The sequence below is a fragment of the Anabrus simplex genome, chromosome 3, assembly GCF_040414725.1.
Source record: "Anabrus simplex isolate iqAnaSimp1 chromosome 3, ASM4041472v1, whole genome shotgun sequence".
Classification (NCBI taxonomy): domain Eukaryota; kingdom Metazoa; phylum Arthropoda; class Insecta; order Orthoptera; family Tettigoniidae; genus Anabrus; species Anabrus simplex.
Window position 1 is genome coordinate 64,747,527 of NC_090267.1, and position 20,322 is coordinate 64,767,848.

The window sequence follows — 20,322 nt, forward strand, 5'->3', positions numbered from 1 at the left end:
GCAGACCCTCCGATGAGGGTGGGTGGCATCTGCCATGTGTAGATAACTGCGTGTTATTGTGGTGGATAGTGTTGTGTGTGGTGTGTGAGTTGCAGGGATGTTGGGGACAGCACAAACATCAAGCCCCCTGGGCATTGGAATTAACCAATGAAAGTTAAAATCCCCGACCCGGCCGGGAATCGAAACCGGAACCCTCTGAACAAGGCCAGTACGCTGACCATTCAGCCAACGAGTCGGACGATGTTTCCAATGTAAAGTGTTTGTTACGGATTTTTTATGATAACGGCAGGCTCACTTGCCTACTGCCATTCACAATCGAGTTGGGATGTTATCATTATAATTGTAGGATCATTGCCTACTCCGCGGTCACAATCGACTTCCAGACAGATTACAGTTAAGGATTTTTATTATAATGTGCAGGCAACTTCCCTACTACCAGTCTAAATTGAGTTGTTCAGCTATCATTATAATGACAGGATCTTTCCCTACTGCCAGCCAGCTTACTGCCAGTCACACCTAGTTAGTGAGTTTCCATCAAAATAGCAGGCCACTATGCCTAATGCCAGTCAGATTTTATATGAGTACATTTGTTTATAATGGCGGGCACCCTTGCCTACAGCTGAACACAATCGAGTACGGGAGTTTTAAGCAAAACTGCATGCTCCCTTGCCTTCTGCAAGTCAAATCGAGAAGTGAATTATTCATTACAAAGGTAGGCCTTCCTTACTAATGTAAGTTACACAGGAGTTGGAAAAGGACGCCATTCCTACTTTCAGTCAAAGTCGGCGTGGTGAGTACTGATTACAATAGCAGACACACCCATCCTCGATCGCTACAAATCGACATAAGTTAAATTGCTGGTCCTATGATATATCATCTATTCATGGGTCAGATTGAGTTAGAAACGTTGAATAGGGTAAAATTTTGTAAGATTATCTCACATTGCATTACATTTCGGATAATTATGTGACAGCTACATACATAGCATTTGGCTCACATATGGCTCCTGGGTGGGCCAATTTTCGTGTAGTGTTTGATGATTGTATCTTTCCTGTATGAGATTGAAAGTATGAATTATGCATGTGAAAAGTCCAAATTTACTAAACGTCAAGAAATAGAGAAAAATCAAACGTAAAAGTGATACAGAAACGACAAAAAGTCATAAGAGCAAGGTTGTAGATCACTCCAAATTGAACGGAGATTGTGCCATCCGTTATGTGATAGGACTTCCCGAAGGTCTGCACCATCATTAAAATTGCCTCCATATTTCGATATTCTTCCGGGATAAAAAGTGAAAAATTTAATGATCTTGGAAGTTTTCCGACCGTCACCGGCTAAAACGTATAATTTTGCCAAATTCCAATTTTCTTGTTCGTCTGGCAGATTATGCCGCTATCTGGATTTTGAGCGAGGGGAGAAAAAATTAGGACTTTGAGCAAACTAAACCAAAAAAATATGCAGATGGTCATTATTACCCCTTAAACGTGTAGCTGTACGAAAATTTCGCCAAAATAGTCAATGTACAGGCACACAGTCGTTACGATTTTGTTTATATAGATAGATAAGGAATCTGCTCCACGTATAACACATTTTGGGCTATATCCGATGCATTTAACCTACAAAACCGACCATTCATGATGTCTCCCTTATTAATCCTCGAGTCGAAAACATGCACATGAAAATAAAAAGTTTTAGAAAAGGATTTCTATCAAGTTGGGTCGATTTCCAATCAGCTTGGTCCTGTACTGTAAGCCTATATATTGTGGAAGAGTAAAATCACCATTTCGGTTCCCTATAAACTGTCAGTTCATTCCGGAAACATGAAATGTTATTGACCTTTAAAACCAACCTTTGGAGAGGTGGCTGCTAAATATAAAGTTTGATTCAAATATCTTCAGTAGTTTTCAAGTTGTAGGAAATATGCTTAACACGCACCCGCTCTTGAGTTAAGTCCGGTGGAACTTGTACCGAAAAACGGTCCGTTCATGATATCTCCCTTATTAATTCTCGTATCGAAATGATGCAAATGAGAAAAAAGGTTTAGAACTCAATTTCCATTAAGGCAGGTAGATTTCCATTAAGTCTGCTTGTGTGTATATTGTGGGAGTGTAAAATCACTGTCTCGGTTTCGTATAAACCCCCAGTCACTTCAGGGATTTGGAAACAATATTTGCCCTGAAATGAAATGGAATGAAATGGCGTATGGCTTTTAGTGTCGGGAGTGTCCGAGGACATGTTCGGCTCGCCAGGTGCAGGTCTTTCGATTTGACATCCTTAGGCGACCTGCGCATCATGACAAGAATTAAATGATGATGAAGACGAAACATACACCCAGTCCCGTGCCAGAAAAATTAACCAATGATGGTTAAAATCCCCGACCTTGCCGGGAATCGATCCCGGGACCCCTGCGACCAAAGGCCAGCACGCTAACCATTTAGCCATGGAGCCGGACAATATTTGCCCCAAAACCTACCCAAAGACAGGTGGATTCTAAATATGAAGTTTGGTGGACACACAAGCAGACAAACAAACAGACAAACAGATAGACACACAGACACCAAAGCTAAAAATATGCATATGGTCATTATTACCCCTGAAACGGATAACTGTACGGAAATTTCGCCACAATAGTCAATGTACAGACACACTCTAGAAGTGCGGACCTTTATTTCGAGAGTTACTGCTTTGAAACTGTACGACATATCTACAAACGGACTTCACCATCAGACGCCACGTTCAGTGTTCTACATGGCTGGTCCCATGACATATTCTCGTATTTCCTATATTTATGTGTTAGATTGAGTTAGAGTCATTGAATGGGGTGATTTGTACAGTTTAAACATACTACTTATAAAATTTGACTACCACAGGGCCACAGGTCATGGCAATGTGCGTGCCGAATGTCATGATTCTATCTTTCCTATAAGTGTGCCAAATGATAACATACACGTGTAAAAGTACAAAATTAACTTGAAATCGAGAAATACAGCTCTATTTAACGTATAAGGGATAGAAATACGACAAAAAGTCATAAGACCAAACTTGTAGATATCTCCAAAATGAAAGGCGATGGTGATTTCTGATTTGTGATACGACTTACCGATTAGCCACCAATTATCCCGAAACGAAGTTCTGCACCGTTGTTAAAATTGCATCCATAATTCGATATTTTCGGGGGCCAAAAGTTATACATTTACATAGCTTAGAATATTTCCTCAAAGAAAAGTGTCTCCAACTTTCGGGATTAGCACTCGCATGCATATGGAGTAATTAAGGAAGGAAATAGTACAGTTAAGAAAGTTGACATTAATAGAATATAGATTATAACTGAGGATAGCCGGACGACGACAAATATGTAAATACCAAGTGAATGTATTGGAAAACCAAATGTCCCTCAATAAATTATGCTGGTGTGACTTATGGGTATAAGAAAGCGGTAACAGAGGAGAAATTTAGGTGCACAGATTCTTAGGTAAACAGATAAGAAGATGACGAATGGTGTTATAGCTTAAGCTATTCGAGGACGTTTATAAGCTCCAACGATATTCCGCCACTATCCCGCAGATTGGCAGATTGACGCCTCTCTTGCCTTCTACCCAAGGAACAACCACGAACTGAAAGGCATGATGAGGAAAATGGCAATACGTTACTTCCCTGCTGGTAGGCAGTCAGAGACGTTGCCATGGTAATCTGTAGGTTCGTTGTTGGTCTGTCGGTCACTCAGAGCATGATACCCGCAGAAAATAGTAAATTGCTCCGTCATTTGAAGAGTAAGGTAAATTATGACCATGACGAAAGTTGTTTATAATGAAGATCCGTTTCACATACGATCCACGGAGTTTACAGAAGACCAATAGTATAAGAGGAAATGGAGGAAAATCATCCTGGTTATCCTATAAACCCCCGTCTATTCAAAGATTTTAAAATGATTTGCATACCGAAACCTTCCTCGGGATGAGTATAATCTAAGTATGAAGTTTGGTTGAGATCTATACAGCCGTTTCGCCCTGATGGTGGAACAGACAAACAGACAAACGACACAAAAAATAAAAACCACCGATTCGGACTTGAGTTGACCTAAAACGGATAAATATCTGAAAAATTTGCAAAACAAACGAAATTACAGACAGCGGCCTCCGGGTAAGAGGCAAGCACGCTACCCAATTATCAGCGTTTATGTGCTTCAAAATACGTTGTATAGCATTACAGCAAGTTTACGTGTAAAACAATTCCTTGACCCCCTACAACTTTATTTATATAGATTCAAACGCTTAGGGCCTTTTCAAATGATGTATTACTAACGTTTGGCCCCAGTGCGACACAGGGCTCATCAGTTGGATTACCACAATAGTTCAAGGGTTAATACGCCGATGAGACACAACTGCAAGCCTCCTATGTACGATAAGGCAGTGACTGTGCAAATTCATCTGTAAAAGGGCCGGCTATTTCTTTGCCTGATATATTGTTTTAACTTCGTTACTTGGCTCCTCATGCTAAATCTGCTGAGAATACAGCGCGCTTTAATAACTTAACAACTTTTAACTAAATCTTCCGTTTAATCCTTTAATACGATATCCTGAAAATGAAGACTTTGATCAACTTCAAAGATTTGCATCTTAAGAGATATCGTCATTTAAGTTAACTTTATCATCTCACGTTTTCCGATAATTTCTACCGAGATGAAACAGATTAAAAGATGTGGAACGACCTTATCAAACACTTGGATATTGACACAAACGCGCGTCACAGGTACTGCACACAGTAGTGTAGGTCTCAAAACTTTCCAATCCACTGTGAAAATAAATTTTAATATCACAGGTATTTGGTTTTTTTTTAGTTTCATTATTCATTTATTTAAAAATATTTTTAATCAATCAACAAGAATGAAAGGAAATCTTTTCACAACTAACCAGGAACGATTACAAAATATACACGAAACCTCCCAATTGTGTATTGGTGAAGAGTAAATTGTTTTCTTAATGCGAATCACAAAATTAATGTGCATTTTTTATATGTGATCCACCATTTGTTCAAACTTTCGTTTAGTTAGCGCTTTGGTCAACTAACGGCAATGACGGATATTAGCAAGTAGTGAATGTTGAGACCACTGCAATGTGGATTCCAAGTGCCTTCACCGAGCTTCCTTGGGTAAATTGACTGACCTCCAGGCTCGTGACTGACGAAGATGTCCAGTCGTTTCAACAAATCGAATAGCTGCCTTGATGCTTCAGTAGTAGAGTATCCGACTCATAGTCCCATGTTCGTGGGTTCGATTCTGGCAGGGGTCGACGATGTTAGAAGAGATTTCAAAATCCTTGGTTTTCCATACAATTCTTGTTCGAAGGTTAAAGATACCTGGTGCTACACTCAGTGTCACCAAAAGTGGTACCACATTGCATCACTCGCCACGTCATACCGAGATATGTCCCTTGTTGTTAGGGTGCGATATTAAATTCTGTCATCACACGTCTTGTCGAGAAATGATTTCATTTGAAAACTGTAAAATGATTTCATTTGAAAACTGTAATGTGTTATGAAAATAACAATGTTATTGATTTTATATTCCACTTACTCTTTTTACGGTTTTTGGAGTCACCGAGGTGCCGGTATGTCACCACGTGCCAATAAATCGACCGACACGAGACTGGCGTATTTGGGTCTATTGAAATACCACCGGACTGAACCAGGATCGAACCTGCCAAGTTGCGTCGAGAAGGCGAACGCTCTACCGCCTCAACTACTCAGCCCGGCTTTCAATGTTTAATAACGCTCATCGACTCAAGTACTGTTCCGAAATTATAGACGTATTCCATGCCAGACCGCAATAAAATACATTAAAGGTGAAGTAGTCATCAGTAACGATAAATGTATTACGCATTTAATGATAAGTAAATCTATATTTGATGTTCCACATAACAGCTGCAAGTAATCGTGTGACTTTCTGATGCAGGAGTATTGTAATGGCGTTTGGCCTCCGAAGAGGCGCAGTGCAGGTCTTTCGAGTTGACGCCGTATACGCGACCTGCACGATTATGAGGATTATGCGATGAATTCTAATGCTCAAGAGGGCAGATACACCCAGCCCCCAGCCTTCGGAATTAACCAATGAACGGTAAAATCCCCCAGCCTGCCGGGAATCGAACCTAGGACATCTGATCCAAAGGCCAACAAACTGGCCATTTCGGTATCGAGCCAGAGCGGCACAAGATTAATCGCTAGTTATTCATTCATCAAAATGGGTACTTTATTACCCAACTTAGGGCATTAAATATCGAAGGAAAAAGAAAAATTGCGTATGAATTTAGCACATTATTTGTTACAGTGTACGCTTTATGAAGTGTTGTCTGAAATAACATTTATATTTGTACAAGTCGGTGCTTCCTACAACATGGCACAGCTGTGTGCAACCAGGAGGGACACGAGCAGCTTATTCCTTATTTCGTGGAAGTGATATATGAGCGCGTTTATTTTATAACACGCCAGGGGAGAGATGCTGATTAAGATGAATGTTGTGTAGCGTTTAATAATATTCAGGAGTGATTTATAACGGGGATACTTAAAGCTCTCCCTTATTTGCTAAAGCACGATCTTAATTTCATCACTTCCATCCTTCTCGTAGTGAATTTGTTTACCTAAGTGTAGTAAGATAGTTTCGTGTACACACGATTTAATTCACGCTAATATAGTAACAAACTAGAGTGTTAGTCAACAACGTTCTTGAACTTTCCTTACTGTCAATGAACAAACAATCCGCCTCTGTCGTGTAGTGGTTAGTGTGATTAGCTGCCACCCCCGCAGACCAGGGTTCGATTCGCGGATCTGCCACGATATTTGAAAAGTGGTACGAGGGCTGGAACGGGGTCCACTCAGCCTCGGGAGATCAACTGAGTAGAGGTAGATTCGATTCCCGCCTCAGCCATCCTGGAAGTGGTTCTCCGTGGTTTTCCACTTCTCCTCCAGGTACCTAACTTAAGGCCACGGCCGCTTCCTCCCTCTTCCTTGTCTATCCCTTACAATATTCCCATCCCCCCGCAAGGCCCCTGTTCATCATAGTAGGTGAGGCAGCCTGGGCGAGGTACTGGTCATCCTCCCCAGTTATGTCCCCCGACCCAGAGTCTGAGCTCCAGGACACTGCTCTTGAGGCAGTAGAGGTGGGATCCCTCGCTTTGAGTCCGAGAGAAAAACCGACCCTGGAGGGTAAACAGATAAATAAGAAGAAGAAGAATGAACAAAACAACGTGTTTGTTAACTTTTCGGCCATGTTTATAAACAAAATATATTACATTTTTAAAATGAAACTTTTAATTAACGTTTCGTATTTTCACTAACATTTGGGTTCGCACATGCGTAAAGACGCAATTATAGCATGCAAATATTTTGCAAACTTCAGGCACAATAACTGAAATGCTTTGTTTTGATACTCTACACAAATACATCAGTGAAGTGCAGTAGTCACCAGCTGCTATTAAATTTAACAACTAGCGTGTCATTAATGAAGACGGTTTTCTGATAATCTGTACCATTTCTTGTCATTTAAGGCGCAATTTTTGTCAACAAGAACTGAAAGTCATGTGGGAACATTCTCGGAAAATTTTGAAATTTTCATGCTAAAAACATTTCTTAGCAGAAAATTTCAGATCCCCATACTACGAAAAACGTAATTTTGAGTATCGGATATCTCGATATAACTTTTTCTTAAACAAAAATCACTTCCTGCCTGAATGCTGTTCCGGAAATACAGCCTAAAATCGCTTGTTACTTAACTCGTTTTCTTTTTAATTCAAATCCTACCAAAATTTAATTGCATAATTTCCTGTAATGTCTCTCTTGGTTCAATACCTCAGGCATTTTTTGATTATTTTTTTTGTGAAAAATGGACTTAAGTGAAACACTTCAATGACTCACATATGGTAATAAAAAAGGCAAACTGCTAATCTTATCAACCGGATAACAATGATTTAAAATGATTGTAATTATTAGAATTAAATAAAGAATATATTCTCTTACTTCATTATATTTTATTCCCCTAAATTTCGTATCTGACATCCCCAGGACGTTTTCAACAGTGAGTCACTCGCTGAAGGTCTATAATCGTGGATTATTGTTTGTTCTTGCCCTGCAACACCAGAGATCCATTAAAAGTTTTGCAGTAAGTGTTCTCTCACACTTAATTCTCAGCAGCTTTCCAATAGTTTTCTTTCCCACACCTTGCGTTTTTGTCTAATTGTTGTCACTAAATTAATGAGAGCTGCAACTGTCTTACTGACCGTATGCGTTGTAACCTCAAAAGCAGCTTTTTCGTGTGGACAGAATATTGAAGAAGTTTGTTAACAAAAGTCTGTAAACTATGTTGAAAGATGTTACCTTTAACATTGTTTTTTATCTTTGTTTTCTAATAGTTTATTAAGTCTGATGTAGACTACAGTAGGCTTAAGCACACAGAATTACAGATTATAGCGAATATTTAGGTTCGTTACAAGCAGAGACCGTTTTGCGACCAATTCTGCATCCTTTAAGTGTGTTGTACTACTCCAAAAGTATCCACTTCCCATGCTTAGTAATTTGACTTAATTTGAATTTTTATAAATTCTAAACATAGCCAATACAGAGAAAAATAATAAGAAGGAGAATGCTGGACTTAGTAGCTCATACCGCGAAGCAGTGGCATACTGACCTCAAGTGGTGGTAGTTGTGGTGGTGATTATTGTTTCAAGAAGAAATACAATCATTCCCGCGCTATTTGACGGTTGTTCAGATACGTGCGCCTCGCGTCAGTAGATTCACTGGCACGTAAAATAATTCCTGCGGAACACATTTCTGGCACCCCGGCGTCTCCTGATACTCCTAAAAGTATTCAATAGGACGAAAAATAAATAATATTATCAAGAATATGAATAATGTGACAAAATATTCAAGCCCCTAGCATGCCTCTTTAACAGAGCGAGTTGACAGTGCAGTTAGGGGTGCTCAGCTGTGATATTCCATTCGGGATACAGTGGATTCGAACCCCACTGCCGGTAGCCCTGAAGGTGGTATTCCGTGTTTTCTTGTAAAAGAAACATGCGTATTTCTTACCTACAAACCCTAAATTCGATTCCCGCCTAGTCGGACTACATAATTATTTTGTTTATGCAATATGCTTTACGTCGCACCGACACAAATAGTTCTTATGGCGACGATGGAATAGCAAAGGCCTATGAGTGGGAAGGAAATTACCGTTGCATTATTTAAGGCAAGACTCAGTGTTTGCCTGGTGTGACAATGGGAATCCATGGATAAACCATCCTCAGGGCTGCTGGCAGTGGGGAGTTAAAACCCACTATCTCCCGAATGCAAGTTGATAGCTTTGTGTCCCAAACCACACATCCACTTGCTTGGTGATATAAACTCTGGACTGAAGTCTGAAGTAGTGGGCATTCAGTCTCGTGAGACCAAGTAAAAAACTGTATGGCACAGTAGCAGTGGATCCGGTGACGGATGTCGGTACGCAGACCATGGATACTACCAAATCTCAGGATCCTTTCGTGTTCAGGTGTTGGTCATTAGGGACTATCCTGACAATATTCGAGTAGAGGTCATGGTGATATTGAATAACCGTCACATTCTCCCGACATAACTCCAATATACGTCTTTCACTTGATTCGAATGTCCGCCCCCCTAGCGTAACGGTTAGTGTTATTAGCTGCCGTCCTCGGGGGCCCGGGTTCGATTCCCGGTACTGCCAGAAATTTAAGAATGGCAGGAGGGCTGGTATGTGGTTTAATGGTACATTCAGCTCATGTCCAATGGAGGTGTGCCTGAGAAGAGATGCACCACCTCGGGATGAGGACACGAGTTTACTTACTACTTGATTCAAATATAAAATAATTTGAGAAGAAACCCTACATAAATAGTTCAACTAGGGAACATGAATGTACGTTGATTTCAACGGGTCCTCTTTCATCTCATGTAAAAGAGAGCACGGTGCTTTTTTCAGCAATATTTGCATCAGAGCTTAAGAATGTGTTAATTAGTTACAGAATATCAAAATGCCAATTTTCGTTGGCAGCAATACGACTCATCCAGGCTTAGCCTTGATGTTAAAAGTCGGTTTTATTTTCAATGACAACTTGAAATGATCTATCGTTTAATTTCGTATTCCGGAACAGAAAGTCAGTTTTCTTATATTCCTCCCCAACTGACATAAGTTTAGTCTCAAAACTAATTTTTCGTTTTTTTCTCGTGATGTAACGTCGCACTAACGGACGCAAGGATGAGACAGTGATAGGATTGGAAAGATATTGACCTTGGCTTTCATTATGGTACAGCTCCAATATTTGACTGGTGTGAACATAGGAAACCGCTGAAAACCAACTTTAGGGCTATAGACGGTGCGTTTCTAACCCCCATCTCCAGAATTCAAGCTCACTGCTACGCTAATTTTTATATTGTATTCACTGGAACTCGTTTTAATCTGTATGATATTTAATTATAGGCTAACAGCACGGTATAACTTTAAGAGCAAGTCGTTGGAATAGACTAAATTAGGTACTACATTTTCACCCAACGGAATCTCTCCCCAGTAAATTACGAAAAGTAGGGATGAAATATTACAGCAAGGTCTAACTCCTGCTTGAATATCAATTCACATAAAATATAGGAACCTATTTCTTGTTGCTTACATGAGACAAATTGCTCCAGTAAATTACGAACAATAGGGATGAAAGATTACAGCAATGTCTAACTTCTGTTTGAATACCAATTCATATATTAAAAAAAGGAATCTATTTCTTGTTGCTATTGGAGAGAAATGAATTTTCTAATTTGAAATTTTTTTTCGATAAGCATAGCAGTGTTAGTGTACAGGATAAACTCTAATACTATCCATGAATTACTGCAAGTTCACCTTTAATAACTGCAACGAGCCCGCAGTGTCGGTATTTTAGCCCCTTAACACTCATATTTTTCATGGACATTTTGTATGTGATCGGTAGCTACATATGTGAACACTATAATCCACATATATTTGACAATTTTTCACATAATGATGACAGATGAATCCTGGATAAATATTTAGCCACCCAATACCGGGACGTATGTGACAATGAGCTGTCAAAACACACAGTATCATGTCGACTAAATCATACATAGAAATGCGTGGTGGTTACATATGTACTTTAAGGGGTTCGAAAATTCTGTTTTATAACTCAGTCATTAAAGCGGCGTCAGTGAACCGTCAGTTCATCGATGTCCCGCTCTTGCCATCTGCTTCCAGCTCACTGAAGATTTGTTCCACATCACCTGACATACAGCACTTGGTTGACCATCTCAAAACACAGGCATTTTGCCGCTGTTTCCAGCTTTCATCCAGTGTGTTAAATGATGGGCCATCTATGCTAATAAATGACACTCTAACTGTAGCGATGAATAGAATTATAAATGAAAATGAGTTAATGAGGCCCTCCGAGCTGTCCTAGAAACGTAAAAATTGTGCCAGAAGTTCTGACACTCACTAGTACTCCCTAGGAGAGTTACATTTTCCTAAACTTCTCTCATTAGCCAGATTTTGCGATTCTAAATTCGGAGTCAGAAATAAAACAAGATATTTACAACTGAGACAATGCTCTTGAAACTAGGCCCCGGATTTAACTGGTAAGGACTGCATTCAAGAGGATGATCAAACTTCTCTGTGACAGGTACTTGATTATCATTCTGCGTCTCCGATTACTAACAGAGATCACCACCATATAACTTCGATCCTTTGAGATATGATGCTATGGAAGCCTTCTCAGAATATTGTGGGTTGACAGAATACGTAACACTGAAGTAATCCAAAATCTGAACAAAGAGCTTGAGGTTATGCACAACATCGAAAAGAAGAAATTTGTGTAACTTGGCAATCCCATTCGAAATGATAAATATAGACTCCTTTAGCTTTCCTTACAGCGTGAAATATAAGGAAGGAGGAGTAGGCGAAGAAGGAGAATATCTTGGCTACTGAATCTTCGGGAATGTCATGGCTCAGTACCCGTCTCTTTCCAAATTGCGGCGAACAAGAACCACATCGCTCTGATAACAGCTTACATTCAATTAGGATATGGTACATGAAGAAGAAGAATTTACTCTTTCATCCGAAACGATAATCATTAGTGTCTGTGGGATGAAACGATTTCTGAAGGTACACATTAATTTAGAACATGGGATGCGAATATATTAATGAAGTAAAGATACATAAGAGATCAATAAGGAAAATGATCTTGAAGCTTGCTAATACGTCCACTTTAAATAAGCTAGATACATCGTACAAATTATATAGAAATAATTTGACTGGGACAAAACCACATTTGCGCTCAAAATAGTACAAACCTATATGAAGTTGCTCATTACCTATACCTAGGAGACTGTAAAGGAAATAGAAAAACTGTGGGTAAAGTTTGAAGTATTGATGCAATAATATATAAGCTCATAATCGTTCAGAACATCGCACAAGAATGGTGCATTTAATGCATGGAAAAGAAAAACAACTTGGCGTTGTTCTTATACGGCTAACGTGTTCTGCAGGCAATTGCATGAGACGCGACGTTTATTAAGCAATGTGCAGCACGGTGAATCATTTGTTGGAGAGTAGTAAAGTAAACGGTATTCCGATCGCAAAGACTTTTCCAACTAGCTTAAAAGTGGTGCGACTAACAACATCGCCTTACCAGTCTGTGATTTCTTCTCAGTTTCCATGACAGGCTCTCGTATAAAGCTAACATAATTCTGTATTTACCAAAGTGGGCTAGGCGAGTTTTAACCAGGAAATACTCGGAGCTTCCCAGTGGCAAAACTTCCTTTCTTTACAAATTTATGAGTGGGATATTGGATGATTGTACAAAGCATAATACGTTCGGGATGATTGTTGTTGTTTTGGTCATCAGTCCATAGACTGGTTTGATCCAGTTCTCTTTTCTACCCTATACTGTGCTAACCTTTTCATTTCTACGTAACTACTAAATCTAATCTACCGAGCTCGATACTGCAGCCGCTTAAGTGCGTCCAGTATGCAGTAATCGGGAGATAGTGGGTTCGAACCCTACTGTCGGCAGCTCTGAAGATGGTTTTCCGTGGTTTCTCATTTTCACACCAGACAAATGCTGGGATTGTACCTTAATTAAGACCACGGCCGTTTCCTTCTCATTCCTAGACCATTCCTATCCCATCGTTGTCATAAAACCTATGTGCGTCGGTGTGACGTAAAGCGAATAGCAAAAAAGAATCTAATCTATTTAGCATATTCATACCTTAATCAGCCTCTGCCGTTTTTTTACCACCTACACTTCACTCAAAAACTAACTTAAGTCCTGGGTGTCATTATTTGCGGGCCAACAGACAGGAAATGATCATTAAAGCCCTTCCTTATTCCCTGGCATCGTTACATGATTTCAACCTCCTTTCCTCTTTCTCTGCTACGTCAAGTTTTTGATATGGTTTACCTCCCCCAGTGTTGTCCTCAGGAATACGTGCTTGATCCTGCTGAAGTAGAGTAAACATTTAAGTGGGAAAATTGCATACGAGTATTCCACCGTATCGTCCACGGTGCACGTAGAATAGCAGCACTAAAAATGTACATTCGCAGAACTCTCTGGGGAATGTAATATCTCCTCATTGCCGGGAAGTTTTATAAGGTAAAATGCCGTGGAACTGGCAAGACTCGAACCTTCAGTTTGATGTCCTAGTCACCCAGGTGCTGTAAAATAAAAACAAACTTAGTGTTCCTCTACTCAACATTATGAATTCTTCGTTGTCGTCAGGGACACTGTGAGAAACTATGCGGCATTACCGGAGGAACGTGGAAATTACAACAGAGTCTTAAATGTTCCTAAAAATAATTAAGAGGGGATTTCCTGATGGCATCATTATTGGACCCTTATGTATTTTTATATAATCATACATCTATTGGAAAATATGAGTAAAGAATTAGAATCAGAGGTAAGGATTATTTCGTATGATGTTTTACTGTATAGAGTAATAAATAAGTTACAAGACTTTGAGCAACTGAAAGAGAAAGACTTCGACAATGTTGTAAGATGGACAGCAGGCAATGATATGATGATAAAATTTGATACAAGTCAAGTTATGAGTTACACCAACTGGAAAAACTCCTCTCAATTTTAATTACAGCTTTGATGGGGTCGATATTCCTTATGGGGATCACTGTAAGTAGCAAGATATTAATATAAAGAAGGATCTTCAAAGGATAATCACATAAATATGATAGGAAATAAATCGTACAGATCTCTACGCATGTTCATGAGGATATTTAGGAGTTGTTGCAAGGATGTAAAGGAGAGGGCATACAAGTCTCTGGTTAAGCTCCAACTAGAGGACGGTTCCAGCGCAAGGGAAGCTTGTCAGGAGTACTTAATTCGAGAACTTTAAAAAAATCCGAAGAAAATCAGCTCGATTTTTTTGTGGGCGATTTCCGGAAAAAGAATAGTGTTACGAAAATGTTGAAAAGTTTAGACTGGGAAAACTTGGGAGAAAGGAGTCGAGCTGCTCGACTAAATGGTGTGTTCTGATCTGTCAGCGGAGATATAGCGTGAAATGGCATTAGCATACGAATAAGTTTGACTGGTGTTTTTAAAAGTAGGGAAGATTACAATGTGAAGGTAAAGTTGCAATTCAAGTGGACAAATTGGGACAAATTTTCGTGTACAGGAAGGGGAGTTGGGGATTTAAATAATTTACCAAGGGAGACGTTCAATAAATTTTCAAATTATTTGAAATTATTTAAGAAAAGCGTAGGTAAACATGTGATAGGGAATCTACCTCCTGGGTGACTACACCAATGCAGATCAGTGGTGATTGACTGACTATATATATATAATGGCGTGTGGCATCCGATGACGCTCGGTGCAGGTCTTTCGAGTTGACGCCGTATTGGAGACCTGCGTGTCTATGAGGATCGGGTCGTACCTACAGTATGATGAATGCTAATGCTGAAGACGGCACACACACCCAGGCGCCGAGCCACAGGAATTAACCAATGAAGATTTAAATCCCCGACCCTGCCGGGAACCGAACTCGGGACCCTCTGGACCAAATGCCAGCACACTAACCATTTATTTACGGAGCCGGACATTGATTGAATAATTGACCTGAAGAGGAAAGAATGGTCATTAGTGCCTACTCTGCATATTCCAGTTGGGAATGCCTTCTACTCTCGCTGCCATTGAAATATTAACTTAAAGGGAATTCAGAGTGATAATGTGGTACTGGTATAATGCGTACAATAACAAAAGCTTAAGAAAAGACAGTAAGAGCAATCAATAAATTTCACCCAATAAAGATATGGAAGTGACACACCTAAAATACTACAAAGAAACGAGGAAAATAGTTTGCAAGTATTGTTTAAGTGGAAATGGGAGACGCAAAATCGAAAGTGAACCTGAAATTTAAACTCTTGTTATGTTGTTATTAAACAGAACATAAGAGGAGGACAAGAAGTATCAAAACAATATGATATCATACCAGGAATTTGGAAAAGAAAATATAATTACAACAGGTTCTATGAAGTACCTAAAAAATCTAATCATTAACAATATGTTCAAGATGGCATATACGTTAAAATTCGTACCTAGTAAGTAGGTGGGCACCTTTCCACAGCGCTTATAACTTAAGTAGTCATAAAGTCAGTTGAAACGTGAGAGACGGCTCTGTACATTAAGACAAGGAAGTGAAAGATGGAGAAATAAGACACGAAGGGAAGAGATTAATTTTAAGAGAGAAATTAAAGAGGATGGAATCTAACGTAATGATGCTAGGAACATAGGAAGATTTAAGCTTGCAAATAGTCGTTTGAAAGAAGAGAATATCACAATGAAACAAGATAGTCGAAAATATTAAGAACTGACAGATAAATTTAAGGTGGAATATGCATTAGATAATTGGAGTTGAAGGAAGGAAATGATAAACGATTTAAGTTGGAAGTGTGACGGATCGTAAACTACAAATTAAAGCTTTTGTAGACGAGTAAGTTAGAGAAGGAAATACACTAAAACATAAACATGACGTGAAATTAAAAGAGAGTTGAATGAAATAGTTATTCAAGTAAATAATGCAGGACTTATATGTGTAAGAATGAAAGAAGGGTTCAAAGGATGACCTGACGAATAAACTATAACACTTGCATGAGCATAATTGCACAGACAGAGAGGAAAATTTACTTGCTTGTTATACATTGTTTTAGATAGTTGAGCATTGTTAAAATATTGAAACATAGGAAATTGTATTTCTTATTAGTATTACCATATGATTGACTAGCAGAAGTACCCGTTCTTCGTACGGGTTATCAGAAACTGGCTTTAGTTACTCATACTATCGGTGTGACTGACTTCATTAGATATTTATATCACTGGTGTATTTACTTGGGTACGTAGGAATTATTTGTCATGTTTAGAATTATAGTGTATCTTCTTCTTTTCTTCATGGGGCCTCTAAATATTAGTTCCTAATTGGCGTCGATCTCTAAGATCTTTTGCTACCATATTTTTCCTTCATTCCCACCTAAATATACCTGCTCCCTTCACAAAGCTGCAGGTTTAGTGTAAGTATACTTCCGCTGGATAGTACCACAAATATAAATATTATTGAATGTATTTGTTTGATCCGACATTTCGTAACTATTGCAAATCGCTGGCTTTCTTTAAAAACCTCGTAAGTCCGAATACTCTTCCTATCCATTATATTCCTTAAGACTGGTCACGCCTCCCAGTCACATATTCATATGCAGTCCAAAAGAATAATTTTCGTTATGGTCATTTTCCTCTGCCAATTTGTAAAGGAAAATGAACCTTAAATACATTATACTGTAGGAGTGTGTGAATTTGCCATGCAATCAACATCCCTACAATACGGTACGGTAAGGTCCATTTTCCTTTAGACTTTAGCAAAGGAAAATGAACACAGCGAAAATTATTCTGATGGAATGCATACAAATATACGACCGGGAGGCGTGACCAGTTTTAAGGAATATAACGGGTAGGAAGAACATTTGGACATACCAGGTTTTAAAAGAAAGCCATCGAAATGATCAAGGAAATACGCGATGCATAAAAGAAACGACTATAATTATCGATAATTATAATTCTCGTGTCGCACATCATATAATGTATCTGAGTATAAATGTTGAGAAATGTTTTCAAGTCATGGGCGCACCATCTTGACAATTGTATTCAGTGTGTAGGTTTTCATGGTTACAATGATCGTAAAAGTGGACCAAAATATCGGCACTAATAACATCAGTGATCCTACTATTCCATGATTTGATAGAAAATAGTTTAAACTACAGGTAACAGACTCCGTAAAATGCTGAAACCTAAGCAAGTACGTAAAAACGGAGGTCCGTCGGCAACTCTTGGTCGCTGTACTAAGGAGATCCCCGGGGCTATTCTTTTTATACTTCACTCCTTTCCATCTACGCCCAAAGGAGTGCTATGAGCGTCTTACATAACAGTTTATTTTTTCCAGATAGTACGTCATACGTGTATCAATTTGGGTTGGCAGCTATGCCCAAGCGTACATGCATAATCTCGCTGCTGTAGAATCCTGGAGCTGACGTTGCCATGGTTACGGCCGTTCGTTTCTTTATCCGATTCCTAGAGCAGGGAGAGTGTGGTTCGAATATCTCCATAACGGTTGGTTTTAGGGCCTTAATACATGGTCTTCGGGCCCGAAGATTTTACCGAGTTTTGTTCTTTGTCTCGTCCTGGTACGACAAATTCAATTTCGCTTAAATTAGCCTATTTTTTAATATTTTTATATCTCCCGTCGTCGCCCCACCCCTCGAATTGTTTTGAAAATAAAATACAGCCCATGTTATTCACTGGCAATGTAGCTCTTATAGGTGAAGTAATTTTTAAAATCGATTCAGTAGTTTTTGAGTCTATCCGTTACAAACAAATATACTAATTCTTCCTCTTTATAATATTAGTATAGAAGTATATATTACATCTCTACACATACGGTTGCCGTCAGGAAGGGCATCCAGCCGTAAAACAGGGTCAAATCGTCATGTGCGACGCAGTTCGTAGCCGCAACCGCACAGGTGTGAGTAAAGCGATAGAAGAAGAAGATACTCATTTTTTAAAAATTCACACGCTTATTTATTCTTTTCACCTCCTTAAATGGATTTTACACAAAGAGTGTGTTCATTTTTAAAGAGATTCCAAGTACCAATTTTAAAGTCTGTAACATCTTCATTTTTGAGATATATGTATCCTCATATAAATAATTCAACTCCTTCCTCACTTCTTTTTACCCGCCCCCCCTCAAGTGGATTTTGTGAAAAGGAATATTTGTGTTCTTTTATTTTTAAAGGGGGTTCCAAATATCAATTTTCATGTCTGTAACATGCCAAGTTTTCGTGATTTATTGTAGACTAGCTGTAGTACCCGGCGTTGCCCGCATAGTTTCTGAATATTTACCTTTAAGATTTGCATTACCAGTTAGTTATGTGTGATGTGAATTTTTATAGAATTCCTTTTTGACTTGCAGATTGATATGTTATGATCTATTATGTAGTTTTAAAATTATGTGTTTGATTTCAAGTTTTAGATTATTTAATTTTCGAATAAAACTTCGTCCTTATGGAAGCTCGAATCGACTGGAAGTATTTGATCCTGTCAAAAATTAATAAGTGATAACTATATGTATTTAGCCGTCGCACTATAGATACGATGTACAGGATTTCAACTGTCAATGAGACTGCCGCTCTCCCACCCTCCACCACTAAGAGATATAAAATCTGGATTGTCACCATTCATCTCAGTGACCCAGAAAACTGTAGATTCGGCACTGTTTTCGATTATTTTTGTATTTCACTCCCCAACACCCACACCCCCAAAGGGGGCTGAACATGAATTTTTAAAAAAATCGGAGTGTCACTAATTATTTCAGCTACCACGAAAACTATGGATTCGATAATATTCTATATTATTTTTATACCCCCCACGCCCCCTGCCCATAAGGGTGCTAGGGGTGTCTTACCCTCACGCGGTTTGTCTCCTGATACTAATTGATAAGTGTACCAAGTTTGGTGAAATTGCTCCAGTGGTTTAGGAGGAGATGTGTCATTTACACACCCACACCCACACACCCACGCACACACATACATCAATTTTATATATAGTAAGAAGAAGTAGATAATATTTTATATGTAGTTTTTCGATTAATTTTATCTCTCACCCCCCCTCGCTCTCCACTTGGACTTGCAAAAAATCCGGAGTAATACTATTCATCACAGAGACCCTGAAATCTATGTATTCGAAACTGTTTTTAATTATTTCTATATCTCACCCCCCCCCTTTGCTCCCCATCTAAAAGGGGGCTGTATTTTAAAAAGTTCTAGAGTATTACTTTTCAACTCAGTGACCCCGAAAACTATGAATTCGACACTATTCCCGATTATTATTGTAACTACACCCCCCTGACCCTCTCCCTTAAGGGCGCTAGGGATGGCTTACCCCCACAGTGATCGTCTCCCGATAGTAAGTAATACGTGTACCAAGTTTGGTTGAAATTGATCCAGTGGTTTAGGAGGAGATGTGTCATTTACACACACACTTCCATTTCTATATATAGTAAGATTTTTATACTCGTACTTCACCCACTTTCCATCCCCGCCCAAAGAAGTCCTATGAGTGCCTTACACAACAGTATATTTTTTCCAGATATTAAGTCTTATTTGTACCAATTTTGGTTGGCAGCTATGCCCAAACGTACATAATCTCACTGCTCTAGAATCCTGGAGCTGACGTTGCCATGCTTACGGCAGTTCATTACTTTATCCGATTCCTAGAGCAGGGGTAGTCTGGTGCCAATATCTCCGCAACGGTTGGTTTTAGGGCCTTAAAACATGGTTTTCGGGCCCGGAGGGCTTACCGAGTTTTGTTCTTTGCGTCAAGAGGATTAAATTGAGCTTTGTCTCGTCCTTATACGACAAATTCGATATTTTGCCTATATTAGCCTATTATTTTTATATTTTTCCTATAAACCCCCTCTTTTCAAAGATTTTAAAATGATATGCATATCGAAACCTTTCCCGGGGTGAGTATACTCTAAATATGAAGTTTGGTTGAGATCTATCCAGCCGTTTCGACGTGATGGTGGAACAAACAAACAAACAGACAAACAGACACGAACAACTTTATTTATAAGATGTATCATTAATAAATATTTGGATTCTGTAGGAAAGAGAAAGAGCCAAAGCAGGAAAATTCTAATAATTTCAAGCATGAGAAAAGAACAAACTTACACAAACATTGAGTCAGATTGAAAATCGGAATTCCAAGGACGGGAGAC